Below are 12174 nucleotides of genomic sequence, written 5' to 3' on the forward strand. Positions count from 1 at the left end.
GGATTAACCAACCTGAGGGTCAGGAGTGAGTTGAATAGATGAGATCTTGCTGAACTAGTCATTTTGAAACAAATCTTTCCTGTTGAGATTTTCACTGTCATTTTTAACACTAGGGTAAATTAATTCAAATTATCAGCTTCTGCAAGTCACCCACCATTACTTAAGATCTCTGGCTGCATTGCCCAGATACTAGAAGAACTGTGTCATTTTCATCCTATCCTTCCTCTGTACAAATGAAGGAACTCACTTTATAAAAATGCATCAATCACACGCTCTCAGTCACTGTGCAACGATCCTGTAGTCAGCATGAATTGCCCTCATTCTGAGATCTGTACAGTGACGGTGTGCCATCATATCTTACCGGTAAGAATGAGAAGAGTTATTGTCAAATTCATTATCTCAACAGGGAATGTTTGTGATGATGAAACTGCCAAGCTTCATTAAGTTATTCACGCTTCTTCCATTTTATTAACATGACCCAATTCAGCCTCCCTCAGATCATAATGCATTTTTATTTTAACTCACTTTCTAAGTGAGTCAATTTGATATTTAAAACCTTGTTGATTTAAACTTATTTTAACACCTCCTGATATAATATCTTGTATTTTAGAAAAAAAAGAGAGAGAGAGACATTCTCAAATCAGCTACCTGAAAGAGGAAAATGTAAGAAAGTAAAAAACTGACAAATGAAAAGCACTAGTTCATTTACTTTTTCTTCCAAATATTAACTTTTTTCTGCCATTCTTAAAAATCACTAAACCGTTAATTCTCAAATGCCAATTCTGGCCTAATCCAAACCACTTTTGATCCATCCACTTGGCTATGCCCTGACAGAATGCTATCAGATTTGATACAAGTAAAAAGAGCCCAGTATGGTCAGCTCAGTGATGGTCCCTGAAAAACTGCCTGCTTTTAGGAAACATGATTTATGCCATTCAATTTTTATGCCTTTGCTCTCTGCTAACATGTCCAGCTATTACCTTGTTCCATTCTCATTTTGCTTTAAGATTTACTCCAATGTCCTTTGACACCTACAGAATGCTGGTGGCAATATCTTAGCAACAATTTAGGGTATAATTCTGAAATATGTGATATTACTTGCAAGGAACCCACAAATAAAAAATAAATAAAAGTAATGCCTCCAAGGTAATTTTTAAGTTGCTCATTTGAAATTCTGAATCCATTTTATCAAATAAACAGCACTATTACTGGTAGCTAAGTTTCCAGGCAAGCCCCAGATGCATCGACAATACTATGCATTTGCACTAAAAAGGCAATAGTAATGAGAAGTTTTGAAACGCTAATCAAAAGTTGAAAATAAAATTGTTTAAGATTGATTTTTCCATATATCTTTAATATCCATCCTGGAAGGAAACTTAGTTTAACTACAGATAAATGATGTGGCAGATAAATCCAAGTCATAAGAGGAATTGTGGACATTTAAAATTGCAGCGGCTACCCCACTAAAGTTAGATAAAATATTAAATCTTCTGCATCCCTAACCTTTTTTCCCAGTACCACATCCAGTTCCTCAATGTTAGACCCTTAAGCTCTCTATCGATAGTCTTAGTACAATTACCTTTTTGTACAAATTCAGGTGTTACAGCTTCGCATCCTCCATCGGGATTCAGTGGGATTTTGAATAAAGTGCTATGAAGGACCCCTCATGAAACTTTACATCACTCCAGAAAACTCCTACTTGGCTGATACATTCCAGGGACCTTTGGCTTTTAGGATGATCTCAGAAAATCCTGCCATACTTTAAGCATCTCTCCCCAACTCTTCCATTGCTTTTGTCTTAATCTGTGTTTAAAAATTGTGCCCAAGACTCTGAAGAGCATTCCATTCCACTCCAAGACAGGGGACTTCACTCAAATATCAACTCATTTGGACAGTGGGTGGGAGTGGGTTGAACTTCTGTTTCACCTTTAATGGATCCCATTGGCCACCTGGTGTGAGATTGTGCATGGTTCCTCTCTTGCTTTGCCCTGCCCAGTTGCTATATCTGCTATATCTCATTGACATTTAACGTTGGATATTCAGCCATTCACTGCCCAATCGATCTAAGAACTTCTTAAAGCAAAACCGTATTAGCGCTCCAAAATGAACTTTTTTCTGACATCATCTCCAGCTTATTAATTCTTTGATTGTTTCTCCTGCCCAGTGGATTGATGCTGTGTTCTGTTCTGCCTGTTCCCCAGGATTTTATCACCTGTCATACAGAGCTGATTCACTATGACTAAACATATCATATATAGAATGTTTCTATTCTACTCAAGGACATATATCTCTGAAAATATGTCACTATTTTTTAGAGAAGGTTTCTAAATGCTCCCTGCCTTTACTCCTGGTAAGCCTTGTAGTATCCCTGTCTTTAAAATCTCTGATGTAGGCACATCATTTCATGCCTGAATGCTTACTTTCAGAAGAAGTGGCTTTGGTACTGGGGAACATCTATAAACTTGCACAGATGTTCCTCAACTTATAATGGGGTTATATCCCAATAAATCCATTGTATGCTGAAAATAATGTAAGTTGAAAATGCACTTAATGTATCTAACCCACGGAACATCCTAGCTTAGCCTATCCTATCTCATACATGTTTAGAACACATACATTAGCCTATAGTTGGGCAAAATCATCTAAGACAATGTCTATTCTATAATAAAGGTGTTGAATATCTCATGTAATTTATTATGAGTATCCTTTTCACACCATCTCTAAAGCGGAGCCATCATTAAATTGGGGACTGTCTGTATTCAAATTGCATACAATTAAGTCTTAATTTGCCACTTTCTGGCCTTGTGTATTTGAGCACATAATTTAATTAATCTTCATAATTACTGATTAGGTTGTCATTAGTATTTCATTTTAAAAATAAGTAAACTAATTCACATGAATATTAGTAAAAAGTGTTATGTGAAAGTTCTTTACCATAAGGCTCACTTAGAAGGTACATGATCTGCTGTGAACTGCATATGTGTTCCCTCAAAAATTATATTTTGAAACTCTGGTTTCCAATGTGATAATATTTGGAGATGAGACCTTTGGGATGTAATTAGGTCATGAGTGTAGAACCTTCATAATGGAATTAATTCCCTAATAGATTGCTTCCTATCTCCGCTCTTTGTCATGTGAGGAGACAATGAGAAGAAGGCCATCTGCAAACCAGCATGTGGGCTCTAACTAGACACCTTAACCAACCTCCAGAATGGTGAGAAACAAATATTTGTTGTTTAAGCTACCCAGTCCATGGTAAATTGTTATAGCAGGCCAAACTGATTAACATATTCATTAACAAACTATTAATTGACCAATTTACCATTATTCAACAATTTGACCACTTATGAGATTGTAATTAAGTGCACTGTAATATCTCATGTAATTTAGTATGAGTATCATTTTTATGCCATTGTGCAAATGTGACATTCATTTGAGTTAATAAAGCCATTGTAATAATCATAACCTATATGTCTTTTTCCATACCTAGTTTTGCCCACCTCTGTATATCACCTTCTAATACTTTTGAAATACCTGTCTTAATAATGTAGTTAGTCCACCTGAAATGAATTTGAATGGGAATCAGATTTCTTGTGTTTCCCTTCTGGATGCTGAATTATTGAAACATCAATTATTGAAAAGACCCAGTTTGTCCCGCTACTCTTCAGTTCCCCTTGCCATATACCAAGCATCTGTATGTGTGCAACCTATTTCCATTATTGATTCCTGTGCCCATAATGCTCTGTCAAAATTTATATAGCTTTATAATAAATAATAATATTTTCTAGAACAAGTCCTCCATCCATATTCTTCCCATCAAGACTATCTTGGCCATTATTGACTCTTTGCGATTGATTTTATATAAATTTGAGAATCATCTTCCTCCTAAAATATGTACTGTGATTGGGTTCAGACTACATTAAAACTGTAAATCAATTTCAAGAGACTTGTGATATCTATAATATTGAGTCTTGCTATACATATATCAATAAATGTATTGCCATTTAAGTTTAATAATTTCATGAGTTCTTACACATCATATATTTATTCTTCTATGTGTTTCATTTTTTATGATACGTAAATGATTTTCTTAAAAATTTTACTAGGTTTCTTTGGTTGGTTTATAGAAATTCAATTGATTAGTCTAAATAATTCTGTATTTAGCAAGCTCACAAACTTCTCATAACATTCGGTGCTGATTTTTAAAAATTTTTCTATACACATTATCTGAACCTTGTAGCAACTTTGATTCTTCTTGATCAATCTTACAAATTTATTTAATTTTGTTGCCTTATTAACAAGGTCAGTGTTTTCAGTATAAAAATAAACAGAGGTAGAGATATGGAACAATGTTTCTTGTTGGTGAATTTAAAAGTAAAACCTTTCAACATTTCAAAATTAAGTGTGAGGTTGGATGTTGTTTTCTTAAAGATATACTTACCTGAAAAAGAAGTTTCTTTTTTATTGCAATTTGTTAAAAAATTTACTGTCAGTAAATATAGAAGTTTACAAAACTATCAATTGAAATAATCATGATAAAAAATTTAAACTGCTAATGAGATGCATTACAATGGTTGATACCATATACTAACTTTTGAGAAAATAAGAAGAAACATCAGTAATAATATGAGGCTCAAGCAGATTTTCCTTTCTTTGTTCCTAGCTTTCCATCTATTTTTAAATCTTTCTTTAAACAAATTGATTTATACTTGTGTTTCATAATGGGAGTGCTCTGTTCATGTCACTAAAGAGCCTCTTCAATTCTTCAGATTTTTTGAGACAAATTTTTTCTAATATGTATAAATTCAGTAGGTCAGATACAAGCAATAAATTAAATTATGATATTTGTGATACTGATTTTCATGTGAGGCTGTGTTTACTTTTAAATTTGGCAGTGTATAAATGAGCTCATACTATTTGGATATATATGCTAAAACTAGTTTGCCATTCAATTCATGAAACAATACACACACTACCCTGTAAAAATCTTATGATTACAAAATAAACTACAAAATATACCTCTGTACTGGATATAATATGTCTATGGCACATTTTTAAAAAATATATTTTTATTGATTTCAGAGAGAAAGGGAGAGGGAGAGGGAGATAGAAACATAATGATGAGAGAGAATCATTAATTGGCCGCCTCCTGCATGACTGGAGATCGAGCCCTCAGCACAGACATGTGCCCTTGACCAGCATCGAACCCGGGACCCTTCAGTCTACAGGCTGACACTCTATGCACTAAGCCAAACCAGCTAGGGCGATGGCACATTTTTAAAATATATGACTAGCATAAAAAGAGGAAGAGATAGACAGATATATTTTTCAGAGCCCAAAATCTAAAGCAGGAATCCAGATAGGTAAGCTGGATGAAGACCTAGGGACATATGCTGGGACCTGGAACAGAAGACAAATTTCAATAATGCATGTTAAATGCCTTAACCCATGTCCTTATATCTCTTTGATAATTGGCTTTTGAACACAGTATTTACATCTGTTGTGTTTCTGTAACTTACAAATGTGACATCAATGGAGCTTAGTTCAGTCTGGTACAGGAATGGTTGGAAGATGAGTCAAGAAAATAACCGAAAGGCACAAGAGGTAAAACTGATAAAAATATGTGCTTATATGCGTATAATTAATTTTCATTAAATAAGCATTTACATTTAGGGAAAATTTTCAATTCAATCCAATGAACAGTAGGATTTTGGTTTCAACCATTTTCCTACAAACTTGGCATGAAACAAATGTAATCTTAGAGCATATCCAGTTCTTCATTAATATAAGTTAATATTGTGTGACTGAATCATTTCAATATAATCGATAATAATCAATATAATGACAAATACACACTGAGACTGTGTTTTAGTTAATTTAGTTAGAATTTTTAGCACAAGTATTGGTATCATTCTTGTAGATGTTAATTCATCAATTATAATCAGATCTCAGATTTGTTGGTACATGACTACTAACGAGACTGCATCCATTTTTGTTTTTATTTTTGTTTTTGTTTTAAATATGTTTTATTGATTTCAGAGAGGAAGAGAGGGATAGAAACATCAATGATAAGAGAGAATCATTGATCGGCTGCCTCCTGCATGCCCCCTACTGGGGACTGAGCCTGCAACCCAGGCATGTGCTCTTGATCGGAATCGAACCTGGGCGCAGGCCAACACTCTATCTACTGAGCCAAACCTGCTAGGGCTGTTTTTGCTTTTTAATAACAGAGAACTTCAAATTTAATCCTCTCTCCACATACCCACACACTTCTGAAAATAAATAGCCTTATTGTCATGCCAGTAATCCCTGAATCAGCAGAAAGAACTCTTATCAATGAATGTGACTGCAGCATTGTTGGTTGGGTAAGGAATGCTTTGTCTCAGGAGCACCTGTTGAAATCTGACACATTCATTTAGCTGTGAAGGAGCAGATGTTAGACTGAAGCCCTTCCAGGTGGGGCACTGGCATTTTTATGATCCAAATGGAACTTTATCAGATTCAAAACCCCTAGTGATTGAGCCTCTGCTTAGTTTTAAGTGCTGCTCTGAAATATTGTATGATAATTAGTTTCAATACAATTATAAACTTTTATTTTTAAATGGCCTACATGTTTAGTTTACTCAATCAACTGAAATATGCCTGATCTCTTACCAGATTGTGTCATAAACACAGCTGCTTTTTAAAGTCTCAACAGGGACTGTAGTTAAAAGTCCTTGAAAAGTAAATGGCATACATTCAATTAAGCTAAAGAAATAGCTAAAACAAGTATTATTTAGTGGGTTTTTAATTAGATGACTTCTATTAAATTAGTGGTTCTAAAAGGGATTTCACAACCTCCCAAGATTGTGCTAGTTAGAAATGAGACCATAAAAATTCCATTTAAACTCTACCTTGTGAGAGATGCTCACAGGGTGGGTATTTCTCTGTTATTAGCATCCTTATACCTGGCGTTACACCATTAATTCCCAGAATAATGCTCAAGAGGTAAAACAAGGCAGATTATCCTTAGGTGGTAAATCAAAGTGACAGACTCATCATGAGGCACAATGATCTCTAACCTTGTACTCTTGGAATTTTCCAACATGGGCCACATGACTTGAGACCATGATTAGGATTTCTTCCTTGCTTGAAAATTTCTGAGGCAGAGAGAATAGATGTACCTTCTTCTCCACTGGGGATATCTACAGTCTCTCAGCGGATCTCACTTGTATTTCAGTAAAAGGCCTTTGATGGTTTGGCCCTTGTTTGTCTTATAGTCTTACTCATTTGGACCACTGCTGCCAAATATTTAAGTTTTGATTAAGGTGATACTGAGTTTCTTATTATTTCAAAATCACAATATTCTATTTCTTAGCCATTTTTCTCATGACCTGGGACGAGCTTCCATGTGAGAAACTCTGTTCATCCTTTAAAACATTGCTTTAGCATGTTCTTCTCATGAATCCTCTCAAGATTCAATATGCTCCATCCTATCCCCTTTCTCACCCCAGAAAGAGTGAACTTATTTTCATTCATCAATTCTTTCTGGTGGACACATATTGTGCTGATCATTCAATTCTGTAAATGTCTACATCACACAGCAGACTTTGAGATTTTTTGGTCAAGGATATCATGTGATTCGGGTATTTATTCCATTATTTATACTACATACTCAATAAATGATGGTTGAACTAAAGTAAATTATTTTTAAATATATGTTTATTGATTTCAGAGTGGAAGGGAGAGGGAGAGAGAGATAAAAGCATCAATGAGGAGAGGGAATCATTGATTGGCTGCCTCCTGCACTCCCCTACTGGGGATTGAGCCCACAACCCTGGCACATGCCCTTACTGGGAATGGAACATGACCTCCAGGTTCAGAGGTCAATGCTCTACCACTAAACAACACCAGCCAGGCAAGTAAATTATTACTGTATATACCGTCTTTATTCTTCCCACTAACAAACTTGTCAATTATTGACTTACTCTTCAGGTATCCAAAGCAAACAAAACACACAGACACACACAGGAGTTGATACTAAAGTAGAAAAATCATGGGATCTTGACTTTTGTACCTGTCACCTCCTACAAATAAGGCTACGAATAAGATAAATTTTCTAAACCTCAGTTTCCTTTTCTGTAAATAAAGATATGAGTTATGTTTGCTTCAAATGATTATCTTAAACAGCTAAATGATCAATGTGAAAGAATTCTGTAGATCACATAACCAAAACTTATTTATGTACAAAATGCCAGACCCTTTACATATATTGCCTAATCACTACAAACTGATGCAATGATGCTTTTATCATTATTCACTAATGAGTGATGTTTAGACAGGTCAAGTCTTTTGCTTCATGGCAAATGAGACTAATTCTACAAATCATACTTTTAGCCATCATAATACAATAATAAAATAAAATAAAAAAGATACCAACACAAAGGGATCCTTGATCAGTACATGCAGAACAGCAGCCTCTATAATATAGTGTTAACTGTAGGAGGTAAAACATCCTGAGGCTAGGAAACTACAGACATGCTTGAACTGCTTACCCCATAATATAACTTAGTGTTTAAGAACAAAAATAAGTGGCTGTGCCTTTTTTTATAAAGCAATTTAACATACACAATAAACAGGTGGTATTTTCTTGGCACACATCCAGGAGAGCAAGAAATTGGTAAAATAATCTGAGAAATGTAATCAGGATTTGTAGATTAAGTTCATAAAAGTCTGAACTTAAAGGTCATCATTCAATTTCACATTTTTTTCACCAGGGTAAGTTGGCATTGATAGCTGAAATAAGACATTCCTGGCATATTAAAGATAGAGGACATCTGTTTAGCTACATATTTTCAGATTCCACAGACTCTGTAGTGTCCCCCAATGTCTCAGTCAATTTCCGAATCTTCTGTCTTGCTACCTCTCTCTGGGATTTCTCTCTTCACTTTTCCTTTACAATATGCTGTCCTCTCTCACTAGCATTCCTAGTACTTGGCATATTCCATCTTTATCATCTTCCAAATTCTACACTCAGATTGCTAAATTATACTCATATATAACAACTGGTAATAGCAGAGTTAATACATTGGTGAGTACTTCCATTTAGTTGTTAGTGAGTGCTTCCATTTATTTTTACTTATCCAATGCCACTTATATTGTTAAATATTTTTAAAAATCTATTTAATTATCCTTCAATTCTAAGAATTATTATCATCATCATTATGAATGAAGAATCTGAAACTCGATCTGGAAAGTACACAGCTGGTGTTTGAGCCCTGGCCTGTCTCACGCTAAAGTGGAACTGTTACACTTACTGCCTCCCTGAGCGATCCACACTTGCTGTATTCAGTAAACATGCATTGAGCATCTCCATGATGCTAAGTGTGACATTTATTGTTGGGAATAAAAAACAGTAATAATTAAACACAGTGATTTGGGGAAAGAACTCTGGATGAGCAAGTAATAGAGATAATTGGAAAGGACTAAAGGTAGGTCAGACACCGTTAATAATAAGCCAGATCCCAATCCACCTAGAACATTTTCCCACATCGGTATGCCACTGCTCACTAATTTTCTCCTCACCTTTTGTAGCTTTGCAAAGCTCAACAGGATTGAGTTAATTCAATGGAAGAAAAGATTGAAAGCAAGCAACGGGCTCTGAAGTCTTGCTATTTTCTCCACTAAAAAGCTTCCATTGTTGCACAGCTGTCTAGATTATTCCTGACCCCCTGAACTTGCATAGTTCTCCACTCAAGCCTCCCCTATGGTGTGCCCACCCAGCCTAAGCACTCCTCTTTGAGACAATCATAGTTGGAGGATCATGTTCATTCAGCTACATCTCTCCTTGTAGATTTCCCAAAAATATATGTAAGTTAAATTTGTACCACAGGGGCTATTCATATCTATGGGTATTTTCTTTATGTGAGCCCACCCACTTCAAGAGAGCAAAAATAACTTTCTACTTTAAAATGTAGTGTACTTTTTATTATTACTTATCATTAATAATAGTTACATTTTTGACAGCTACAAAAAGTATTGTACACACATTACCTCCAGTATTAAAAAAATCTTGCAAGGTGTTATTAACATCCATCTTTTCCAGTGAGAACTATAATGTTTAAGGAATTATGTTAATTCTTCTTTATTTTCTACTGAGAGCATATTAAACACTAGAACCTGGTGATTCAGGTGCTGTAATATAAATAGACATACCTTAGTCTTCACGGAGTGAGCAACAGAGACAAACAAATATTCAAACAACATATAATGGCATTTTGTGATGTATTATAAAGCAAAATAAATAGTATCACAAGAGATCAAAACAGTGCTCCATTTAGGTAATTAAAATAGGTGCAACTTAGAAAGTGACAGTTGAGAAGACACCCTGAAAAAAATAAAACCAGAAAGATGAACTGGAAGGGGAAAATAATCCAGGTATAGGCACTATTTAATTGAAATATTCAAGGTGGGGAAATTTCTGGCAAAGACAAGGGAATCAAAAAAGTCAGTGGGGTTGTCTAGTGGGTGATGAGAACATGGCATGAGATGGAATGCAAAATACAGGAAAGGCCAGGTAGCCCAGTTGGTTAGAGTGTCCTCTTGATATGGCAAGGTGGAGGGTTGGATCCCAGGTTGGGGGACATACAAGAATCAAACAATGAATAAATAAATAAGTGGAACAACAAATGGATGATTCATTCTCTCTCTCTCTCTCTCTCTCTCTCTCTCTCTCAAATCAATAAATAAATGTGTTGTTTTATAAAAAAAAATCTGGGAAAGGGCCTCTTCATACAGGGCTTTACCTACAATTTTGAAAATTACTGATTATATTCTAAAGATAATAGAAAGATATGTAAAAGTTTTAATGGACAGTGATAACATCAAACTTGCATTTTAACAATCTCATTCAAGATGCTCCATGAGGAAATAATCCAGGAACAAGGATTTGAGACCAGGTCTGAGGAGCTCTACAGCCTGGCTCTTTTCAGTACACCCCACTCCCTCCAGCATCCATTATTGTATTTGTTTTTCAAAGTAAGCCCATAGAATAGAAAATGCAGGAATTATTTACTTTCTTTTTAAATCCTCACCCAAGGATATTTTCCATTGATTTTTAGCGAGAGTGGAAGAGAGAGGGAAAGACAGAGAGAAATGTCAACATCAATTGGTTGCCTCCTGCACAAGCCCCAACCAGGGCCCAGGGTGGGGCGGAGCCTGCAACTGAGGTACGTGCCCTTGACATGAATGGAACCTGGAACCCTTTGGTCCACAGGCCAACGCTCTACTATCCACTGAGCAAAACTGCCTAGGGCTTATTTACTATGTATACATTGACACTAGGTTAAAAAAAGTGATGAACGTGTTCAAAAGGTACATACTTTCAGTTATAAAAGAAATAAGTCCTGGAGGAGGTATAATGTGCAGCTTTATACCTATAGTTAATAATACTATATTCATATTTGAAAGTTGCAAAAAGAGTTGGTCTTAAAACTTCTCATCACAAGAGAAAAGAACATGTAACTATGTGTGGTGATGGATATTAACTAGACTTATTCTGGTCATAATTTTGCAATATGTACCTATATCAAGTCATCATGTTGTACACCTAAAACTAATAGTGTTTATGCTAATTATATCTCAATTAAAAGGAAAAAAAGAAATGTATAAGTCCAAGTTCTTTTTTTTATTGAATGTATTGGGTAACATTGGTTAATAAAATTATGTAGGTTTCAAGTGTGTGTACAATTCTATAATACATCATCTGCATATTGTATTGTGTGTTCATCACCCTAAGTCAAGTCTCCTTCAGTCACCATTTATCCCTCGTGCCCCACCCCCCCATACCCTCTTCCACCTGTCCCCACCCTTCTTGCTGTCTGGTAATCACCATACAGTTGTCTGTGCCTATGAGGTGTTTTTTTGTTTGTTGGTTGGTTTGTTTAATCCCTTCACCTTTTTCACCCAGCCCTAAGGTCTTTTTAATATTTTTAATGCCAGGGACATGATATAATTAATAAGCTAATGAGTAATGGCTAAGAGTTGCCATGGTCCTGCTAGGTTCTATGCTAAACATCTCAGAGTAATAGGATTTACTCCCAATTATTTGAAGAGGAATCTGTGACGCAGGAAAATTGAGTAACTTCTCCAAGTTTAAATAGCAATTACAATTCAAAGCTATTTGATTCTAGAGCT

This window comes from Myotis brandtii, unplaced genomic scaffold, assembly GCF_000412655.1.
Source record: "Myotis brandtii unplaced genomic scaffold, ASM41265v1 scaffold525, whole genome shotgun sequence".
Classification (NCBI taxonomy): Eukaryota; Metazoa; Chordata; class Mammalia; order Chiroptera; family Vespertilionidae; genus Myotis; species Myotis brandtii.